Raw genomic sequence first — 24657 nt, 5'->3', positions numbered from 1 at the left:
TGTTTTGGCACCAATCTGGGCATGTGCACAGGCTAGAAACTTGTGGCTTTTAGTTCTACCAGTTCAAGTACTACTAACACCGAAGCCTCCAAGTCTGGCACACATGATAAATCCTAAAGCAGGAGAAGCAGTATTGAAGGAGAGAAATTCATTCTGCAGTAATGAAGACTAAAGAGGAACAACATCAGTGTCTTTTACCTACCAATGTAAATTTTACTCTTCATGTATTATTAATGGGCAGCATGCTAGAGTTGCTGAAAATCAATTCACTGTGAAACAAAAAAGTATCAGTCACGCTGCCTTGCAGACTTAGTGACTAAGTGAAGCATTCTTGTTCTATTTCAAGGTTGGCAGTGCCAAATTCAAACCATGTTCTAATCGCTATGCTAAAAATTTACACTTTATCAACAAGTTGTAATTACCACCTCTGATGTTTAAGTTATGCACAAAAATAAGAAAATTCTGAAGTTTCTAAAAGTAACATTCTACAGATTGCTGAATATTTCTTCATCCAAACAGTGAGAGTCGAGTGGCACCTTAAAGACTAATAAATATTTTTGGGCATACGCTTCTGGGGACAGAAACCCACTTCGTCTGATGTTTGCTAAAAACAGACTAATACGGCTACCCCCTCTGGAGGTCTTCATCAAGTGATCCTAGAAATACATCTCCAACCCCTTAGTTAGAGTTATGACTAATGAAGAGAAAGTCTCTGGAGCTAGTCTTATAGTGAGGCATACACAAATCACCCATGAATTTGAAACAGGAGCTTTCACACGCATGAACAACAGAAAAGAGCCCTCTGAAATTAAAGCAGAGACACAGCAATGACAAATACAGACTAAGCTGTGAAAGAACAGAAAGGCATACATTTTATACACACAAATAACTAGAGGGTTGCATATTGCATACACCAGAGCCTCCTTGTGTCTATCCATTCCCCCCACAAATTCCCTCTTTGCCACCTTCCTATCCCCCTCTATTTCAAGGATTCCCTGCAACCACACTTCTAATTCTCCCTCATGTCAGCAGTTCTCTGTATCCCATCTCTCCCCCCCATGCCAAGGGAGATGTGTGCCCTCCCATTCTGCACTTCTTCCGATACAAGGGGCTAATCATGTTGTTCTCAACTTTCAATTCCATTGACATTAAAGTTTTCAGAAAGATTCAGACATAATTTCAACATAATTTAGCACTTTTCTCATACAGAATCAAGACAGATACTAAACCTAATCTGTATTATCCATCAGTACAACTGACTCATTTTAGGTCCACCTTAAACAACTAGAATACATGCTCATTTAAATTTTTCAAAGACAGTTAAAGTTATTCAAATAAAGGCTTGTAGTTTAATACATCAGTGATTAGGTTTGTAGCCAACTTCAGCAATACAGGAATTCTCAATGCCACCATTGCAATGCTTGCTCTCACAAGTTACAGGTTACAACTGCAAAAGTCTTCATTAATTGTAGCTGTATCAGTAACATCATAGTCCATTTCAGTATTCTCACAGGGGATGCGGTCCCATCAATACTGAATAAGACAGCCTACTGTTGAGCCCAAAGAGAAGGAAACTGATTCGTCACTAAAAACAAATGTTTTAAAATCAAGATTTATGCCTGTAGCTTGTTCCAAGGCTAGCTGTAATAAGCCAGCTCATATGCTTTTCTACCTCCATTTTTCTTCTCCCTAAATAAGTTTTAATTTGTGATTTAAAGGTATTTTTTGGAAAAGCTACAAATTACTACCTGAACTTTGTCACATGATCTTGCCAAAACCTAAACTCAAAGCCAAAACCCCTGGAGGAAAGTGAAGAAGAGGGAAAGGACCAGACAGCATTAAATTAAGAAATTCAACTTAAAAAGCAATCTTCTTTCTGACCAAGTATCAGCAACTAGCTTGAAAGAGAATCTTACATGGTCCTCAGCAAGGTGATCATGATACTTTGGATCATTAAGTCTTTGAGACCAAGGGAGGAATGCAAGAGGAAAAAGAGGAAATACCAGTCACTGACAAAGGCACAGATTTGTGAGATATTGTATCTTGAAACATACACTAGATTTAACTCTGCATAATGATCTCATTACTAAAATTTCATGGCGTGAACAAGGAATATTACCGCACTTCTTCTGAAGCAGTTCCCACTTGCAATAACCTGCATCTTTATTCCTTTCCAGGACATGCAATAACTCTACAATTAACATAGAAGAAAAATAAGCAGGGCAGAAAGGCAGCAATAATGACTGCAGAAGACTAACAGAGCTGTTGTAATCAGACATTTCATTCTCTCACTCTACCTGATTGTATAATCATGGCCAGTTTGACTCTGCTGGTTTCAAGTCCAAGTTTTCAATAAGGGAGGATTCAGTACAAACACAGGAACATAGGACTTGCCATACTAGATCAGATCAATGGCCCATTTAATTCAGTGTCCTCTCTGTCACTGGCCAGTAAAAAAGTTTTAAGAAGAAAGTGCAAGAACCCCATAGTGGACAATTACTAAATAACCTGGTCACAGAGAGAGTTGCTTCCTAAATTCTGGCAGTTAGAAGTTGACTGATGACCTGAAGCATGGGGCTTTTATACACCTCCTACTCTTTCCTGCCCAATCCAAATGGACACTCATGATTTATATAATTCTTTCCTAGAATCTCCCTAAACACCTGGACTCAATGATATCTTGTGGAAGTGAGTTCCAAAGATTTGTTATATGTTTGTACAGAAAAAGTTATTTCCTTGTATTTGTTTTAAATTAGCTGCCTTTCAATTTATATTGAATGCCCCCTTATTACTACATTATAATAAGTAGGACTGCCTGATTTACTTTCTCTGTGTCGTTTATTATTTCATATGCAGGTCTCACATCCCATCTAAATTGAACAGTCCTAATCTTTTCACTCTCTCTACATTTTCATCGCCCATCTCCAAACCCTCTATTTCTGCTCTTTGCCACGTGTACATAATAAAAAAAGAAGACGACTTGCTGTGCAATTAACTAAACAGGCAGAGAGAAAAAGAGATAAGCACTTTCCCTTTGGGGGAAGGGGAGTAGGGTAAACAGGAGCGGAATAAAGAAAGATGCATGTTATGTCTTTTCAATGCAACAGTATCCTGTATTCATTTAAAAGCCACAATCTGTTTAATATAATGCTAGTGGTGTAAATCCCTGACCTAAGCATACCCTGAAAACCCTCAAGATGATTATTTTGTGAGATTATCTACAAGAAACAGCGGCAGGCAGAAGAGAGAGGCCAAGTGTAGAGGGTTAAAAGTTTTGCTGCTATGAAATCTACAGAGGTGATGATGGATGAGCAAAGATTTTAAAAATAAATCTTAGAGTCAGGGGACAAGGCAGCCATGCTTCTGAAGTCAGTGATAAAAACAAACTTGATCCACATTTACTGTGCTGAGCCAGAGAACCAGCAGCAGCACTGGACCCAATAACAAATGTGACAGGCAAACACATAGTCATCAAGGAAATAACAGAACTAAGGGCATGTCTACACTGCAGTCAGACACCCCAGGTTGGCCTGTGCCTGCTGACTTGTGCTTGCAGGGCTTGGGTTAAGGGGCTGTTCAATCGCAGTGTAAACATTTGGGCTCGGGATTGAGCCTGGGCTCTGGGACCCTCTTACCCAGTGCCCAGGCTCCAGCCCAAGCCCGAACATCTACACCGCAGCTAAACAGCCCCTTAGCCCGAGCCCCGTGAGCCTGAGTTATCTGGCATGGGCCAGCCACGTGTAGACATGCCCTAAGAGGGAAAATCAAGTTAGAAGCACAGAGTTGTTGAATCTCTTTTGGACTTTTTGACATTCCTTCCCTTCGTTGGTTTGTGCTTCAACCTTCAACTCATTTAAATGGGGTTGTTTGACTATTTGTATTTAATCAAAGTATTTTGTGCCTAGTTAAGATGAAAGTTTGTAACAAAAATGCAAGTGTGCCAATTACCCCCACTAAGGAGTGAATGCTCTCAAAACAAAACCATTTTTTTCCAATTTCCAAAAAGCTTTTTCAGATCATTTTACTTCATTTAAACTTAAAAACAGCATCTATTTTTCTTCCAAGGTCAGATTTATACTACTGTACAAGCTTGTGTTTATGTTTTCAGGATCAGTTGTTAAAAGCCACTTCAAGTAACACACAGCTATCCCCTCCTGTGTCAATGGAGTACACACACATACTGCTCACCTCAGGTAGCATGGCATGGCATAAGCAAAGGCGCCGACCCTGTGGGTGCTCCAGGCTCAAGCACCTACTGAAAAAAAATAGGAGTTGCTCAGCACCCATGAGCCACTGCTTGGGCGGCAGGTACAAGAGGTTTGGGAGGCTAAGCCTCCCCAAATAGGGCAAGAAATGCTGGATGGGGCACACATACCTTTGGAGGCGCACTGGCCAGATACCTTTGGCACACTGCTGCTGGAAGCTCTCGAGATGTGTGGGGGGGCCCCCCACAGGCGCCTGGACTGTGGCCCCATCCATGCTCTGATCCTTTCCCCCAAGGCCTCGCCACTCACTCCTCTGGGCCCCCTCTCCATTCCCCCCCCCGCCCCCGTTGGTCATCCTTAAGGCAGGAGGGGGCAGAAAGGAGGGAGCAGCGGGTGGGGGGGGGGTGCCTGGGTGGAAGGGGTGGAGAGGAGCACACGCCGACAAAAACAAAGAAGTCAGTATCTGTGTGGCATAGAGGTGCTAGACTAAATGTAACATCTGATCTTGAAAATAATCTCGAAACACAGGCAAGCTTGCAGAGGCCCTGGAGCGCAAATGTCCCTGTTTATGGTATTCAAATGTTGGCAGGTGAGCTCCATAATCAGGGTCCTGAATTCTGTAGCTTTTCAGTGTCACTGACATGTTCCTAATATGTTGATTTCCTCACAATGGAAGTTACATTTTTTAAATGCCTTCCCTTGTCTCCTTAACTTCAGAAGGAATCCCACCCACGAAGGCAGAATATTTAAAATATTCCCCACCCCCTTCCTTCCAAAGTCGAAGCGCTTCACTAGACATTGATTCAATAGCTGGCTCAATGGCTGCATAGTGTGGTGCTGTTCACTGCCTTCTTCCCAAGGGGACAATTAACAAAAGCAGCAAACCCATAACTTGTAGGGCAGGAAAATTACAGCACACACTTTACTGGAGCTATTCCTTGTCTGACCTGGAGTCAGGCAAGCTTAGCAGACTTGTCACAATGCCCATTTCATGGTTATAATTTAGTTCATCTTCATGCTGGCAAAATAAATTGTAATTCTTTGCATTATTTCAGTACCATTAGCAAGGCAAACACACCATGTGCCAAATAATCTGCACTGTTAATTAAATCCAGGTTAAAAGCAGCAGCACTGTGGTCTCATTTTCAATCTGTTCTGGAGAAAATCTCTTCTAAGGGGAAAAAAGCCCCAAAACTCCAGGGAGCCAATTTCAGCAATGAAAAATAAGATTTATTCTGGGAGGGACTGAGCAGGTGAAAGTGTGTGGAAGGAGTCGGGCATGCACCATCACCACATTTTCTTTACCAGAAAACAAGCGGATACATTAATGTGTTGCTGTGGCATGCTCTTTAAAGGGTGGTCGTTTTCCCTCCCACCGTTATTTGTAGATCTCCAGCTTTAAAATAGCGTCTATACGTACAAGCAGAGAGCCTGTGGCCTTTTCCAAATGTAGAGTGTGGGCAATGTATCCTCACAGCCCTTTGCTCACCAACCTGGCAAGTGGAAGTTTCCATATGCTTTCTAGTTCAAACTACAGGACTCCAGCTGCTGTATAAAGGGCAAGTCAAAAAGGAAGCCACCGGCCCCACTTCCACACTACACTGTAGAACCTTTCCCGAAGCATGAACACGCTAAAGTCAGTGGCGTACCGAGGGTCTCCGGTGCCCAGGAGCCAAGCCTACATTTGCGCCCCCCATAGGCCTCACACCCTCTCCCCCACAGGGCAGGAGGGGTCTGGGTGCCACCCCTCAGCTGCCCCGGGGAGGAGGGATCTGTACCTGCGGGGGAAACGGGGGAGGACGGACGACGATGTGAGGCCAGGGAGGCACAAATACAGGCTTGACTCCGCCACCGCACCCCCCTCCTCCCTGCACTTACCTGCCACATGGCGCCCGCTTTTCCCGCTGCAGCCCCACAGCCCAGCGCCAGCTCAGACAGAGCAGCCATACATGACACGTAGGGGGGAGGCGCTAAGGAGCGCCCCTCAGAGTCTCCTGCATCCCCTGTCTCCTGCGCGTCGTGAAGGGCCAGCCCAGCACCCCCCCCCACAGGCCAGTGACCTGGCCCCCTTCGTACGCCACTGCCTAACGTGAGCCTGGGCCCCCATCGTGGTTTGCTCCAAATCTCAGAGATGGTCTGAACTGAGCCTACTAACTCATTTTTCCTGAACCAATTAACAGTGCCTGAGATTAATGACAAAGTCACTTCTGAATTTATCTGGACTCAAACCAAAGATAAGAGGTGGTTCATACCAAAGAACAGGGTCATTCAGTTGGAAAATGCCACAAGCTAGATGTTCAAGAAACTAAGGCCTTTTTACTGGTACCTGAATAAGGCTAGTATAGTTTTCTACAGCTAACTTTTATCATTTGTATCACTTGGAGATTCCCAAAATGCTTCTCCTCAACATCCAGCCCATTAGTGGCTACCAATGCCAGCAGGAGTCCAAACTGGGCTGGTGGCACCAACGCACACTACCAGGCATGAATCCTCTGGTAATGCAGATGTTGCTGATAACCTAATCGAGTGACGGGATGTTGCTAGATGGGCACAATGGGAAGAGATGATTGAGAACTGAGAATGAGAACTATACTATACTCCAGTCTGACTCCATTTGTCTCACATTGAGTCGGTTGACACACAACTATATTCAACCATACGCACTGCAACTGGGACAATTAAATTCACACCAATGCTCTGGCTCCCCATGTTAACCAACATCACTCCTCCATACATCCATTGTGAGGATGCTACACCCAGAATGGTTGAGAAGATCAGTGAAAACCCAAACCTATCACTATGCACAGTCCTCTTCGACCATCCAAGAGCATTCTGGTCGTCAAGTCATCCATTGTGGGTCTACTTGCCCTGCCCATGTTTCTTTGCAATGTCAATGTGAGTACAACATCAAAGAATGGTATGCAGCTGATGTCAGAAACCAATCTCTTATAAATGACCAGGTCATGTGTGATCCTGACTTTGATTTGATATGCCACCCAAGAGCCCTTCTGAACTGATTTCTGAATGGACCAAGGTCAGTGTGCAGCCAGCCTTCATACCTGGGCCAATGAGAGGATCCCACATATGGCTGTGGCCAAAGACAGACAGCGTCGTACATCACGGACAACTGCCCTCTAACCAAATTTGTTGGTGGTCTCAGAGCTCTGCCCTTCGATGATGAGGCTGACACAAATTGGCTTGGCAAGCTCCACATCTGATAAAATGATGATGCCTGGATCAGAATTTAATGTCAAACTTGTTATTTCTAATCCCAGAAGGTAAAAGTGCCATTTCAGTTACGGAAAGAAAAGCAATAATAGTGCTCTGGAGGAAGTATGTCTAAATCAGTGCCTTGAGTTAGGCATGACATCTCTCCACCAGAAATGTCCTGGGTCTACTATCTCTATAGGGAAGCAGTAAGTTTTCTCAATGAGGTGTATAATTGAGAGATGGGATGAGGCCAGAGGAGGACAGCACAGTCTATCAAGGTTTTGGATCCAGATTCCCTATTGCTTATATCCTGCAACTGGCACCTTATTTAGTTCCAGCACATGGGCCAGAGAAATGACACGTATGAAGACTAAACTGCCCTTTTTGTCCAAAAGGAAGCTCCCCAAAATAACCAAAGTGGAGCAGCTTAGTTTAGTTATTGTGTACTAATTTCAGTCAACATGCTGTACGACATTAGGAGTAATTTTGAGACAGCAGCTGGAACAGAATGTTTGAAAGAACAAACCTGACTTTTGATTTCTTAGTGTATTAAGACTACTAATGATGATAAAGATACAACATATGCCATAACTATCTTTTGGGTTATAGTCTTTAAACCATGAAAACTTTGCACTTGTGTTTTATTAATGTTCTTTGACAACATCTGTATTCCATAAGTACAGTCTAAGATGTGATATTTTCAGAATTCTGGGGTCTTTCCCTGTCTGGCTAGCTAGATCTACCTTTTGTCAGAGATTGATTGTTAGTAAGGAAAGAATAAAGCAGGGGAAGGCAACAGATCCATCATTTAATCAGCCTCATTATGGATGCTCTTGTTGTACGAAACTGTTCAATTTCATACATTCTTGAAAATGTATTTATTTAATAGTGTACTTAACACAGATTATTTGAAATTTCCAAAAACTGTTTTTCCTTTAATGTTAATTATATTTGGTTTTTTAGTGTTGTATGCAGCTGTTCCACAGAGAAATTCTGTAGTGGAAAATAGATGTTATTTTTTATTGTATTCCAGCAGTGCCCAAACATGCATGAAGACATAATCCCTGCCCCAATGAGGGCTCCAATCCAGGAATCCAATCCACTAGCAAGGACGCATGCACCTGTGCAAAAGCTCCTTGAAGTCAGTGGGCCTCTCCAGAGGTACAGAAGTCCACACTAGCATATATGATTGCAAGATCATGGCCTAAGAGAACAAGCAACATACAAAGGGTTAGGGAAAAGGAATGCAGTCAAACCACATATTGTACATCTTTAATATGTATTTTCCCTTTAACACACATCAACTATATATGACTGACCTTCAGCCTTTCCATTATTAGTTGGCCAATTTCTTGTGGGTATTGTGTTTAGGAAAATTATAAATCTGAAGTGGTATTAACTATATTAATGTTTAGAGATACAATAGCTGTGAGTGATTAAAAGTGAGCTTTTTTTAAAAAGTGTTAAGATCCCAAATTAACTAAATATACATATTGATACAAAATTACAAATATATTTTAAAAAGATGAAAATCTGATCTCTTCTCACCTGCAAAGATATGAGATGTCTCTTTCCTGTACCCATGTGTCACAACACTAGTGCCTAGAACAGGATCCAAAGGTACAGATCCTTGTACTGCTTCTGACGGCATCAACTTTTGCAAGCATAAAATCCCTGAACTCGGCTCTTAGGATGCAGACAGTACCAACATGTAAGTTAAGAACGTGTGCATTTATTTTTTCCCCTCTTTGTATTGTGACCTCACTGTCTCTGATGTCACAAGTAAGCAGTCAATTGCCAGAATGTCTATAAGAACTCCTACTGGAATTATACGAAGGACTGTGTTAGCTTTATGGAGGTACCCTATCGGCCTATCTTCTCCAATTAAGAGCCACATTTGCCTGTCTGGTGCAATTTTACAATAACAGTGCCTGGTTGAAATCTGAAATATTTATTTGTTAAATAAATACATGTAATTCTGAAAAGCAACAATTTATTGTTGAGGCTCTGAAGACAGATATTTGCTACTATTTGACATGTAGGTTACAGGGAGGAGAATTACTTCACTCCTTAATAAAACTAAGAAGATATTAGCATGAATACATTCTGTGGCTCCACTAGAAATGTATATAAAATATAGATATTTTAAAATCTATAGAAAACCAAGGTACATGTTCATTTGAAGAGGATACTTACTACTGGCTTTTGTGTTAATTGTATTGTAGATTAAAATGAAGATATGTTAATGCAACAAACTACAGCTGCTCTGCAGTATTCTTCATACTAGATTTTATTTTTTTGGAGGGGGAAGAGTTCCTAGAGGGCTACTTAACTTCTGTAAATATCTGTGCTTTTCTTCTACAGTGTTCACTGCGCAGGAAACTGCAATTGTAGAAAACTATTAAGCAAATATAATAAAACAGACTTTAGCAAGATTTGAAATGTGGGGGCATTTAAAAATACAAAAAGCTCCATGATGTACTCAGACTTTGCTCCCTTGGGAGAGAGAGTATCTCTTGGTATCATCTAACCCTAAACTTCCTTTTCACGTTGCCAGAGCAGAGTGCACTGACGCATCAGGAAGACGACAGAGGGACTGACAGAAGCATAAAACTTCTTTTCTTCCCACTGGTTACTGAGCCCTTGCTTCCTTGCAAACTGATAGGTGCTAAGCTTCTAGCATCCATACTTACTCCTAGCATTAACTAATTTCATTACCTCACTACACTTTGTAGCTGTCGTCTATTTTCTGCCAAGAGAGGACTAAAAATCTTATTCTACCAACTTCTATAAAATACCCTAAGAGGTTACATTTTGGTTTTGCACAGGCAGTTCCCAAAGTTATTTTCAAATAAAGTTTGGCAAACATTCAGCAGACCGGGAGCTAGAACATTCTAATATTGTATTTCTTGGCTTAGATTGCTCATTCATATTTTAATCTCATTCTCTGCAGTCATGGGTTATATATCTGCTGTGTCATTTGTTTTCTTCAATAAACAAGCCTCCAAAAAGTCAAGGGTAACACAATCACTTGTATACTTAACTCTACGCAATTTAGCTTTACTGAAATTATACCTTAATGCAACAAGTCACTAAAAAAATTTAACAGCAGCAATTTACTAAAATGTGTTATCTTCACAGCTAACATGCAGATTCTACATTTAGAAAGAGCCAGCACCTTAATTTTCACACTAGTATCTCCTAGCAGAGTTGGGAAGAATGTGGAAATATGTTTTTGTTTTGCTTTGCACAAACTGATCTTAAGCAGTTGTGTATTAAAATATTTCCAGTTAGGGCCTAGAAAATTATCAATTTTGACACATCTCTTGTGGTAACTAAAATGATGTAAGTGTCCAAATCAAGGAAACTAGCTGCTATTACTTCTATTTCTCTCCACTCCTGTGCAAAAGAATCTTTATTGGTCATAGAATCATAGATTAGGGATGGAAGGGACCTCAGGAGATCATCAAGTCCAACCCCCTTCTCAAAGCGGGACCAACTCCAAATAAATCATCCCAGTCAGGGCTTTGTCAAGCCACACCTCAAAAACCTGTAAGGATGGAGATTCCACCACCTCCCTAGGTAACTCATTCCAGTGCTTCACCACCCTCCTCGTGAAAAACTTTTTCCTAATACCAATTTACACCTCCCCCACTGCAACTTGAGACCATTGCTCCTTCTTCTGTCATCCGCCACTACTGAGAACGGCCTAACTCCATCCTCTCTGGAACCCCCTTTCAGGTAGTTGAAGGCCGTGATCAACTCCCTCATCACTCTTCTCTTCTGCAGACAAAATAAGCCCAGTTCCCTCAGCCTCTCCTCTTAAGTCATGTACTCCAGCCCCCTAATCATTTTTGTTACCCTCCACTTGACTCTCTCCAATTTGTACTCATCCTTCCTTAAAGGAACCTAAGTTTCCAGGGGCACATGCACACTACTTTCTGAAAAATCCAGCTTCCTCAGGACACCTCAAGTTGGGCATTCAAAAATTGAGGCATCTAAATCCGTAGTATTTTTGAAAATTTCAGCCAGAGTATACTAGGAAGAAAGAGGAAGATGAAGCATACTTAGCTCCAGCCACTCATATAAGCTGCTAATTAATTAAACTTAAAATATGTATTTAACGCTGACACTTAAGCTATTGGCTCTCTCAATTGTAAGCCACAATATAAGATGATTTAACATCCAGAAACATTGCTGCTCACATTGTTTCAAACAGTTTACTTTGAGCCAATTAAAGGATGAAATGTCCTGTGGTTAAAGGGCTGCTCATCATGGTCTTCTTTAATATACAATACTTCTAAATTAGCAGCCACTACTGTCACCACGATCAAGTGTATAACACTTGGATTAAAAAAGCTACATACTCAGGGTAGTCCACTTAAGATCCATACAGTCATGCCAAGAAGAGAGATCAGAATAGATAATTTTTTTTAATAAAAACATAGGTGACATCACTTGAAAGGCAACACAATACTCTACCACAACTAGACTCTCCCTCCTTACAGATCACAGTTGTATACTGTTTTAACTGGTAATTACTGTATTTGCACCTTTGTTGGCTTTGTAACAGTTCAAAGTAGAAACCTCTTTAGGCCAACGTTTCAGCTCACTAACTAAGCCACAGGATAAATAGAGTTTACATGGAGAATGTGAAATTGATAATATGTGGCTAGAGCCACAGGGAACAGGACGTTTTAGAATGAAGCAGTCTACCACTTAAATCAACTCAAAATGCACACTGCCTAAACCAGTCTCCTGTTCACGATAATTATATATCTGTACACACATACTTGACCCTCTGTGTCATATTTTCATGCTGGAACATTATTTCTCATACAAGAGGTACATGTAGAATAACAGTGTGAAAATTATTTTGTGTACATTCATCCACAGCAAGTCATGCATGAGTTATTCAAGATTCATTAAGAAGATTATCATAATTAACTTATTTAAGAGATTAAATGCCCTTTGCATACGCCTTTAAATGCCAAATTTCCAAATTCTAAAGAAGAAATCATTTCAGCTTGTTAATTTTGTTGAACATACTAATACTTTGCAGAAGTTATATGAATTTTAAGAACCGTTGCCTACAAAGCTACCTACTTTACACAAGCTTTTTGAGTATTTAATAGACTAGGCGCATGAGTCTTTAAAACTGGGGAATTATATATTTAACCAGGGTGCTGGTTGTATGGCAAATATCTAAAAGGAAACTCCGAGCATATTGTGAAGAAGTCATAACAACATGTTACAGAATAAGGGAGTATTTCATTTGGTGTAAACTGGTAAAAATATGGAAAAATGCATTTCAACACAGCCCACCAAAACCAGGAAATCCATTTTTCTTGAGTTAAAATGATACAGCATAAGAAGAGTACTTTAAAACATCAGCCTGGACGCAGTTTCTTAACTTTCAGTTTCACATCCGTGGTGTTTTCTAAAACATAAGTATTAAACCAGTATTGCCAATGCCAAGCATTCAAAAAAAAAAAATTAATAAAAAAAAAAAATCATGACTCAGACCTCAAATAATCATGAGATTGGCTTGAAGTCAGAAAGTTGGGGGGAGGAGTGAGGAGTTATCTTCTGGTTCACAAGCATTACACAGAGCTCAAACCCTCGCAGGAAAGCAATACTTTGTACGATTACATATGTTTACATACAACAACAAAATAAAGTTCCAAAGGCCAACACTTTACAATGAATAAGTGTTTTCAGCACTATTCAGATTTACTGTTTATACTACCTAGAGTAGCTACCTTAAGAGACCACAAACACAATTCCGTAAGATCTAGGGTAAAATTTTCAAAAGTATCTAAGTATTGAAATCAATGGAAATTAGGACCCACCATAGAGGACCTGGGCCCCAAGTGACTTTGGTATCTAAGTCTCATTAAAAGTCTTTGGGATTTGGATCCTTTGAAAATGTTTCCCATGATCTAACTGCCATCAAATCTCAATTCTAAACAAAATATTTTTCTTTGCATCGATTTAGTATTTACTTCTTGCAATAACTACTCTGTAAGGAACTAAACTCTGTGAAAATGTTTCCTTTCCCCCCTTTGCATCTATATGCTTTACTTTTCAACTGTCTACTGCTGCTTTTTGCTGAGACCAGCATCAGTCACTCAGAGGCACCTGCATTACCAGCTCTCTCAATATTTGATGTTCTTCTTAAAGCCTCAACTTCTGTAAAAAGTAGGTTTCTAACCTACATGATTGCAGAGAAAAGCTTAAAAATGTGAACCCTACATTCAAAAACCAGAAGGCAAATAAAAAGGGGGCCTTAGTTATTATTTTTAAAATCTCACAAATTTTTTGGGTCTGATTCATTATTTTTAATGCATGGGGTGGCAATTTGACTATTATTTATGTAATTGCTCTTTAAGGCACCTAACTTGAGACACCTTAAAGGGGCCTGATTTTAAGAAAGCACCTGCCCTGCAAAAACAGGCCCTTTAAATAGTCTCAAGTTGAGCACCCAAAAATTGAGACACACAAAATCAGTAGACAATTTTGAAAATGTTGGCCTACATTTACAATGAAAGAATATTTCAGTATACAATATCCCACTAAGCTTCAAAGTCAGTGCTAGTATTACGATAATTAAATCAAAAGATGAATTTGGAAGTCTGCATATATTAGTTTTACAGAATTGTTTCTAGGTAATCCAGAACACACTTTCTGTTCTTACCCACTCACTATTTAAATACAACCGTTTTGGAACTATAAAAATCACAACAGGGTCTCAAAGTACATACCCACTAAAGACAATTAGCTACTTAGCAATTATATGTTTTTCTGTACTTGAGGGGCATGTGACTGAGTGCAAGATTCAGTCTGTATTTTTAGCTCCAAACCTTTACTGAAAACAGTAACAAGTGCAAGGTGGAAGCTAGCCAGGAAAAAAGCTGTAAGCATCTTAAGTAATAAACTAAAATACAACAGCCTGCACTGACACAACAGCCTTTGTAGAAGGGGTCACTTTTAAACTGATCAATTGTTGTTGAATTTACTATTTTAATCCTGCTGAGATGTTAATGATATTGTTAATGATGTACTAGGACACGTAGAGCCTTAGACAAGTATCTCTAGTTTTTATTTAAATCAAAAATACATAAATAAAATTCAAGACCATGTTACATAGGCTGGCATTTTGGGGTCCATGTTTGGCTACTTGTATTCAACACAGGGTAACTAAAGATAGTCATGAGTAGCCCAAAGATCAGAAGACGACTTCTCTCTTGTTTTGTCTCTCTACATTTTACAGTTACGTCATTTAATGCTGGTACTATGAATCATCCTAATGTTTTTACATGTTGATTTGAGACATGTTCTTATAGAGCTTTTCTACTATAAAAAGTAACACTAAATATTTTGCTTTGTACAGTTCCATTTTTATTTCTTTTTGAGACCAGATCACATTTATTCAGTTTACAAGATGTTTTGGTAACTGCCAGCACCAAAAACTCAGCCCGCTATGTGATTGTGCTCTTTGTAGTTCATGCATCAACAGTAAATATTTTGCATTTGAAGCTTGCTTAACGAATCAACTGGTGATGCACAAGGTAGAATAGGGTCCAGTTCACTCTCCCATAACTGTGTGGACTTTGCAGGATCACAAGGAATGAAAACCTCATTTCAACAGTAAACTAAGCAGAAATACTTTTCTCAGACAGAGAAACAGATCGGCTGTTGCCATTTTCACTTTTCTATAAGTTGTCATAGCTACTTTTCTAACTATAACTGCACTTTACCATATCCCAACCAGAAATGCACTATCCCTGGCATGAAAAGAATTCTATCTTCACGCAAAGCATACTGAGCTAGATACCCATCCTGCCTGAACCACAAAGCAGGATTTTTCTCTCTTGCTATTTTGTAAGATTCAGGCCAGGTTAGCATTATGAATCATTCTGTATTTGATAAGATATACTCTTTATATTTATATTCTCTCTTTATGGACCTATTCCTGGATGTGCACACCTCTGATAACTTAAGTTATGTCTAGTTAAAGTAAACTGAATGAAATTTGTTTCAATCTTTTGCACTTCTGAACTGCCCTCAAAACACTGGACACTATTAGGACCATTGCAGGAAACTCATTTGCTGCATAAGGTTTTTATTATATGCACAGACTGCTTAGGGTACATTGTATTTCAAATAGTCTTTAAAATATAAACCAAAAGATTCTCACTATTAAGTTAAGAAGTTTCTCCTTCAAAGATATTTCTCCACCAACACAGCACACCTTGAGAGAAAGTATAACCAGTTAGGGTGACCATGATAATGCTAGCCAAGGATTATGCTCACAAAAGTTTAATGCTACAAATTGTATTATGTATCTATATGATCTATATGATTACTAGAAGAGATACTGAAAATCTTCAGGTTATGTAACAGGTCTAAACCAGTGTCCAGTGTAATCAACCTCAAAGAGCCGCTTCATCAAATAGAGTTGTAGTCACACACATAATAGTCACAATTCATCCCACATTATCACAAAGCATATTAGAATATTGCACCATGAATATTTCTTGTTTCTCTGTAACTCAGGGAGCCTTAGTTCCTGAAAAGTCAGGCGATAAGAGGGTCTCTCTCCCTCACCTGTGCCTGTCTCCAGGATACTGGAAGGTGAAATAATATTGCTTCCTTCCTCTCCCACCTCTTCTCCCTGGTGCCTGGAAGGACAGGTCAAAGCAGCAATAGTCCCGTTTTTTTTAAAACACTCTCCCTACAGTCTCACCAGAGATGGAGAATGAAGAGAATGCTGATCAGACTCATAGACATGATGAGGCCGCCCAGTCTGTAGGCAAGACCGCGCCCTGTGCCTTGTGAGGCTGCAGAGCCAAGATCTGAGAATCTCTCGTTTAAACAGATATAAATGTATAATGATTACATAAAACCATTCTCCTTGCTAACCATATAAAAGCACCACAATCTTGGCCTGACTAGGTCCAAGGTTGTGAACAAACACATCACATTACTTATCAATGAACAATCTACATAGATTCTACACCTCTCAGTCACATATAGTATTAACAAAATGTTACAAATTATGAATATCTCTATATATTTCATCTTTCTAGCTATCTTCTTTACGGCTCATTGAGTTTGTAAACTTGAAACATACTCTTGATCGTGTTGTATCCATTTTTTGCATTCTTTTCTCTTCACCCTGGGTAGTACATCATCTCATTTAAAACTGGGTAAACTACAGAGATTTGTATTTGTTTTTGTGGGAGAAAGTAGAAGCTTGTAGGGAGGAAGTATACGGTAAGGCACAGTAAAGGCACCAGAAGATGCTTTGGATGGACGGTGCAATAGAAGGCCCAAGATCTCAAATAATTTTACAGACATTATCTATCCCAGCATCCCAGAAAGATCTTTACATAGAATATAAGCCTGAGTTCTATTCCTGCCTCTGCCACAGACTTCCTCCTACAGGACTGTGGGTGAGTCACCTCATCTCTGCACCTCAGTTTACCCATGTGTAAAAGAGGGATGGTTACTTATCTACCAGCGTACTTAATTCAAATTCCTGAAGTGCTATAAAATCCCTTGACGGAATGCACCAGAGAACCATGAAGAATTATGCATTTCACTTTCAATAATCAAGTATTGGAAAGATAAATAAGGGGTCATTTTGAAGTGTTACAGACTTTTGGCTAAGGTCATTATGAGTAATTCTTTGTAAAGCTATGTTGCTATTTCAAAACACAGTTGCTAGATTTTAAGAAAAACATTCCCACCTCTAATTAACAAGGGAAATAGCTGACAAACGGCCTATATTTGCAGAATGTACGGTGTTAAGCTAACATTCTGGTTCAAGTTGTTAGTGTATGAAAGATTAGAGAGTCTCTTGTTTTAAACGTACATCATTCTGTCCAACTGAGGCTTTTGGATTGGGAAGCAGAAGAATTTTTCACTGATCTTAGTCCTTTTAATTAGTCATTTGTTAACATCTGCTTCTTCCTTCTGAATTTTTCAAAGGGAACCAAATGAGGAATCTCAATAGCTTTGCATGTAGATACTGCATGATAAAGAAGAGGCTCACTCCTCTGACCTATAAGTAGGTGGAGTTACTAAAACAATTTCCTTTCAACATAAGTAGGATATTAAGTCCTGCTGGGAAAAATACTAAACAGTGAGCAGAATGCTGACAAGAGATCAAAAAGAAGGGAAATTTTTGGTCTCAACTTACAAAACAACAAACCTCTAAAATAACCATCCCTTAGGTGCATCCTGAAATATCTTCACCTTCCTGGGAAAGGTGAACACTGTAAAAGCTTTGATTGTATAGACCCCCCCTAAAATACAAAGATTTGCTGTGGCCCTACATTTACAAGTGTGTGTGTGTGTGTAGACACAAACAGGTCATTTGTTTACCAACAGTGGTTGGTTTTCTCCTGGGACTGAAGTATTTATACCCTTGCTAAACACATACAGTTTGTGATGGACACTGAGATTTTGGTGTGCATCAGTTTGAGCAGTGTCTAAATTGTTAAAAGTCTGAAGTTTTCCTAGAATGTAAGAACAGTCATATTGGGTCAGACCAATGGTCCATCTAGCCCAGTATCCTGTCTTCCGACAGTGGCCAATGCCGGTGCCTCAAAGAGAATGAACAGAACAGTAGTCAAAGTGATCCATCCCATTCCCAGCTTCTGGCAAACAAAGGCTAGAGACACTTTCGGGCATGTTTTTGCATCTCTGCCCATCCTGGTTAATAACCATCGATGGACCTAACCTCCATGAACATATCTAGTTCTTTTTTGAACCCTGTTATAGTCTCGGTCTTCACAACATCCTCTGGCAAAGCGTTCCACAGGTTGACTGTGCACTGTGTGAAAAATACACTTCCTTTTATTTGTTTTAAACCTGCTGCCTATTAATTTTATTTGGTGACCCCTAGTTCTTGTCTATTAGAAGGAATAAATAATCATTTCCTTATTTACTTTCTCCACACCAGTCATGACTTTATAGATCTCTATCATATCCCCCCTTAGTCATTTCTTTTCCAAGATGAAAATTCCCAGTCTTATCAATCTCTCCTCCTATGGAAGTTTTTCCATACCCCTAATAATTTTAGCTGCCCTTTTCTGTACCTTTTCCAATTCCAATATATCTTTTTTGAAATGGGGCGACCAGATCTGCACACAGTATTCAAGATGTGGGCATACCATGGACATATAGAGAGGCAATATGATATTTTCTGTATTATCATCTCCCTCTTTCCTAATGATTCCCAACACCGTTAGCTTTTTTGACTGCCACTGCACACTGAACAAATGTTTTCAGAGAACTATCCACAACTCCAAGATCTTTCTTAAGTGGTAACAGCTAATTTAGGCTCCCTCATTTTATATGTATAGCTGGGATTCTGTCTTCCAATGTGCATTACTTTGCATTTATCAATATTGAATTTCATCTGCCATTTTGTTGCCCAGTCACCCAGTTTTGTGGGATCCCTTTTTAACTCTTTGCAGTTGGCTTTGGACTTATCTTGAGTAATTTTGTATCATCTGCAAATTTTGCCACCTCACTATTTTTCCCTTTTTCCAGATCATTTATGAATATGTCAAATAGTAATGGTCCCAGGACAGGCCCCTGGGAGAGACCGCTATTTACGTCTCTCCATTCATGTTTCCACAAATGGCACCTGTCTCCCACAGTGGATCCAAATTTCAAGGAGTCTCAATCAGCTATAGAGTAAAACCAGTTACCTAGAAAATTTTTCCTTTAATCTTCTAGCACTGAGACTCAGAGTCCTTAAAATGTGTAATTTCTGTTTCTTATTTAATATTCCCCAGCAGTCATTTTGGAAGAGCCCAGAACACATGAGGAATTGCTCAGAGTGCAGAGCAAGGAATATAGTTAATTATAATTTGAAGCTATTAATTGGGGCTTGACATGAGATTGGTGGGGGAGGAGAGGAAAGGAGAGAAGAAATGTGGTAGGCTCACTATTTTCCTACCTTACCTCTCCTTCTACCACCAAGACCCCCAAGCCAAGATCTGCTTAAGAACATAGATACTACATGACCTGCAGGGCTGGTTCTGATATTGTAATTAAAAAGAGAGGAGTGGTGCCTTGTTACTCCACCAAGAACTGGCACCTAGCTCAGGAGAGCTGAGATCATCAACCCTGCACTATAAACATGCCTTTCATTTCAAATAATAAAACTGCATCCAACTGAGGCATTTCTAAACATGCTAAAATAACCAATTAAATAACCATTGAGGATCCCAACACTTTTCTACATGTCAATGTAGAAAATACAATGCGAAACGACACTAAAGGAATGTCAAAGATCTAAACAGTGGTTGCATTAATTCAGTGGTTTTCAAACTTTTAGGCTGTGCACCCCTTTCCAAATAATATAGTCTATTGCGTACCCCCATCTGAGATAGAGTCACATAATATACTTATAATTAGATTGCCAAGTCTAACTAAATAAAGTGCATTGTCTGCCATTATATGGTTTTCTCACGTACCCCCTGCCGAGAGCTCGCGTACCCCATGGGCTATGCATACCACAGTTTGAAAACCACTGCATTAATTCAGACATCTGAAAGTTTGCATATAAGGTACGGAGTTAACATTTGACCTGAATCTCTTAGACAAAGAGATGAAGAAAGAGGGATTTGAAAAATTATATTGGAACACAATGACTTGATTTTTCTTAACGAAGATCTCAGGTGAAATATTCTCAATCACTCCCACGAAAAACCTTTACATAACTAAGGAAACAAAGAAGAGGACACTAAATGGTCTACCCAGTGAAAACTACAAGGAAGAAAAGTCATGGTGCCATAGGTGTTGACATACATCAACATTAATCATATACTAATTAGACTTGGGCTGTGTCAGTACTTGGCTAGGAGATCCCCAAATCCCAAGGAACACCTCCCAGGAAGTGGTACTAGTCACTCTTCCTCCTAAAACTGCCTCTGCAGTAGGAAAAAAGGTTTTATTTTACCATGTGACTAGGCAGTCTGTGGTTTTCACACAAGTAAGTACTCAAGGACTCCCCCTTTTAAAAAACAAAAACAAAACAAACAAACAAACAAACAAGCTTTTATGAAAGCTAAGATCAACAGAAGCATTTCCACACATTAAAAACTGTTTTATTTTACACTTTATTTAAAAAAGAACATTCCCTTGCAGTGTTTGAAACCCAAAACATCTTAGCACTATGAATACAATATTGCTGAACATATGCATTCAAATATCATTATTCTATTCCCCAAAATGTGATTGTCTTAAAAACCATAAAAAAGTTTTTTTAAAAATAAAAAAATAAAAATATTATTTGACTTCTTGTCATTGAGCCATTATGGTTCATGTTTTCAAGCTTTTCTCCACAATCATAAGGGTTATAAATGTACTTAAAAAAAAAAAAAAAAAAAAAAGAAAAGAAAATGGAAACTGAGATTCACAAGTAATCATCTCACTCCAAGAAGTGGGGCTTTAAGAAAAGCACCACATATCACAAGGCTCATCACAAGAGTTGGCAACACTTTGAAGCAAAAACCTACAATTGAAAATTACTTGATTTTTTAAGCTGAAATGCAAAAAAGTAAAGAAACAGCATAATCAGTGACAAATAAAATTAGTGCAAAATTATTTCACCTTTAATATACAGTTGTTGGTAACATGAATAAAGAAATTTTATTTAAATATAATATTTTTAAGTGAGTAGCATCCCTTTAATCAAGGAAAAATGTAGGCTAAATATCAGGAAAAATTTAAGAGTGAGATTGAGGGCTATGGAATGATCTCCTGAAAGAAATGTTGAAAGCCCCATTTTAAATAGAGATATTAAGAACCTCTAACAGACATGCTTAACTTTAAACAGTGAGTAGTCCTATTGACATCAATGGAACTACTTATATGTATGAGCTTAAGGCAGTGCATGTTTGCAAGACAAAGGTCTAAAACTAGTCTAGAGCAGCAGTTCTCAACCTTTCTAGACTACTGTGTCCCTTTCAAGAGTCTGATTTGTCTTGCGTACCCCAAGTTTCACTTCACTTAAAAACTACTTGCTTACAAAATCAGACAAAAATACAAAAAAGTGTGCCATAGTTCATTATTACTGAAAAATAGCTTACTTTCACATTCTGTCTGTATGAAATTTTAGTTTGTACTGACTTTGCTTTTTATGTAGCCTAGGCAAATATCTAGAGGAGATGATGTACCCCCTGGAAGACATCTGTGTACCCTCAGGGGTATACATATCCCTGGTTGAGAACTACTGGTCTAGAGAGCATATCATGGAAAACAATCTTGCACTAGGGTGAGAAGGGGATAGACTAGATGGGACCTAAGAGACCTTCTCTCCCTCTAATTTCTATTACTACACAGGAATGACATGCAAAATTTAACAAAAAAGAATGCAGCTACAATAACGTTTTCGTGTTAATTGGTATTAGCCACATTCAGTTAAACCAAATGCCCTATATGAGTACCACAGAAACGGGGATGTATCAGTGACAGCATTTTAAACTAGTCTTTATTAATATGAAATGTAGTATTTTATATTGATTCAGTATAAATAGATTTAGCCTCCAGTTCCAAAGACCTGATCATTTAAAAAACTAGAGAACTTCGTACTTTTCCCTCAGCATACCTCACCCAATTGACACAGTCAAAGACAAATGTACTATACCTCCAGGAAGAGAAAAATTTTGAGCGGGACAAAATACACACACATAAACAAAATACAACCATACAAATAAAAGCATGCATCGATCAGCAAGGCTGATCCTAGTGGTAGTCCACTCTCAAGACTACAATTAAAAAATAATTTATCTACAATGCTATATTAGAGAAAAATATATGCAGAGATATACACAAATACACTAAAGTTTAATGCAGCACAGGAAATCCTTCACTATGTATTAAGGGGAACAAAGACTGTAATGCTGATTATTTTAAACAAGAGAAGAACTAATAACTTCCTTATATTGTTTTTTCCGTTAGCACTTTAGACTATCATGTATTTTAAGTATGCAAAGAACCAGAGCCTTGCCAGTAACTAAACACTTACACATAGCAAAGACTAAGGGCTTGTCTTCACTTACCTTGTAGAATTAGTGGCAGTCGACTGGAGTTGCGCAAACTTTGCAAAAACTTGCGTAATTCCCATCGACTTCTCAGCTGCTGTTCTGCGCACCGTCTTCACTGCACTGCGCTGACAGGAACCGTGTTCCTGTCGACGCAGCGCTGCACCACTTGACAAGGTGGTCTTAATACGTCAATTACTGGATTGACAGAGCGGGTCTTCACTGACCACTCAGTTGATCCAGAGAAATCGATCTGATGGCGGCCAATTTGCCACTGTCAGTGAAGACATAGCCTAAGATAGCTTGTTGTTAAAGAAAAAAAAATGTTGCTCAATTTCTCTCCATTTTACTTCATTTGCAATTTTGTTTCATGTTGTATGAGGAACAAGAAAGAAATTACTCCCTGGCTTTGAGTTTCAACAGAAAAGTTAAGGTTGTATACCACTCATGATTCTTTAAATAAAATATGCAACAGAACAACAGCCATTAAAGTTCTCTCCCTGCATTTCTTCTCCTGCAGCCCTTTTTTTTTTGCTTTTACTTTCCCGAAAAGGTATTTATAACATTACCTACTATAACTTGTTTTTACAACACAGACATCACACTTCTCTAGCTCTTCCCACCCAATGATCTCAGAGCAATTTGTGAATGTCCTCATCTTCCCACACCCATTTTACAGCCGGAGTAACTAAGGCACAACACAGTTTGTGGCCTTCCCAGAGTCAAGAAAAGAAAATAACTCAAGTCTCCTAGTGCTGGCCTATGCTTTAGCCACTAGACAATGCTTCCTCTCCTTGTCTGGTTTAGGAAGAGACCAACAAAACCCATCAAGTGGTGCTAGATCCAAAGGGGGAAGACGCGTGATTGGAACACAGTAATATGTTCTGGTACTACTAGCTCCCTGGCACGGGGAGGTGGCACATGTGGGCGTCTCATCTGCAGATCAGCAATTTCCAAAAATAATGCAGACGCAGGGAACAAAGCTGACATCACGAAAGTCAGGGTACATTAAAAAAAATTTAAAAAGCAGATTACTGATAAATAACCAACGTCTCAACACCTGGCCAGTACTAACGTGGGGTGTGTGAGAACAGTCAGCGTCCCAACGGAAGCTCTTGAACCCCCCCCAGGAGAAAAAAAACCCACATTCAAATCCCCACAGGCTCGACATAGCGCCGCTCCCTCCAGGACAAAGTCGGGGCAGACTCCTGGGCGCGGGCCTCGCAGGCAGACGCACCTTGCAGGCCGCCTCGGTTCTGCGGGCTCGGCGTGGACTTCAAAGGTCCCCAGCCCCCGCCTGTAGGAGACGAGGCCGCCTCCGATCTCCTGGGCCGAAGCGATCCCAGCCCAACCCAGCCACCAGTTGATTCCTGCGGGCCACCCCCCCCGCCGCAGCCCGCCTCCGAGTTCATGGAGGGCGGCCCGCGCTCCGGCCCCGAGCCGGGCTGCCTGTGGAGACGCACCGCCACCCCCCGCAGCGGAGCGGCTCAGGCGGAGCCATCGCACACGCCGGGCGGGCTCGCTAGAACCAGCGGAACCGGCTGCTTATCGCCCTGGCAACGCCGGAGCTGCGGGGCAAGGATCCCCAGGCCGCCTACACGGGGCAGGGACGGACCCCCGGGCCCCCGCCATCCCCTCAGGCAGGAAGCGCGCCAAGTCCTGAGGAGCCACCGGAGGGGGCGGGAAGCCGCAGCAGGGAGGCCGCACCAGAGACGGCGACAGCTGCCTCCGCACCCCCCCCCGCCAGACACCTTCCCGGCGAGCCCAGGTCCCAACGCCCCGGCTCCGCCGCGGGCAGGGCCCCAGCGGCCCCCCTCACCTTTGGTGTCTCCGGCTCGCTGCTCCGTCCGACCCAGCCGGCCCTCTGCGGCGGCGCCTCTCCGGCTCGGGAGGGGGCGGGGTAGACAGACAACGTCTGCGCCCGGCCCGGCCTCAGGCACTTCAAGGCGGAGACTGCAGCAGCGGGGGGGGGCGCCTGTTCTTCCTTCCCCTTTGTCTCCCCGCCCCCCATTCCTTCCCTCCCCGCCTTTGTTCGCTCACACACCGAGAGCCGGGGAGCCTCCTTCGCCGTCTCCTCAGGGAGCAGGCCCCCTTGCCCAGGTGGGAGGGTGAAGGAAGGGATTTCTCTGCCCCCCACCCCTTTGCTGCTGCGAGAGGAGCGAAGACACACGTCC

General features: G+C 40.7%; 1 protein-coding gene across 10 annotated transcripts in view; it reads right to left on the bottom strand.

The window, feature by feature from the left end:
* CLIP1 (CAP-Gly domain containing linker protein 1) overlaps positions 1–24657 on the bottom strand; it is a 98677-nt gene extending 74020 nt beyond the window's left edge. For 5 of the 10 annotated variants that reach the window (XR_010918219.1, XM_067539562.1, XM_067539565.1 and 2 more), the window contains exon 1: positions 22502–23255. The gene's annotated coding sequence lies outside the window, so the exon portion shown is untranslated. Of the gene's footprint in view, positions 1–22501; positions 23262–24302 lie in introns of those variants that run through there. The other 5 variants (XM_067539569.1, XM_067539570.1, XM_067539563.1 and 2 more) reach the window with 4 other exon arrangements.

The sequence above is a fragment of the Emydura macquarii genome, unplaced genomic scaffold (assembly GCF_026122565.2).
Source record: "Emydura macquarii macquarii isolate MOO-44397 ecotype Brisbane River unplaced genomic scaffold, CSIRO-AGI_Emac_v2 contig_554, whole genome shotgun sequence".
Taxonomy (NCBI): domain Eukaryota; kingdom Metazoa; phylum Chordata; order Testudines; family Chelidae; genus Emydura; species Emydura macquarii.
This window is presented reverse-complemented; position numbering and strand designations above follow the sequence as displayed.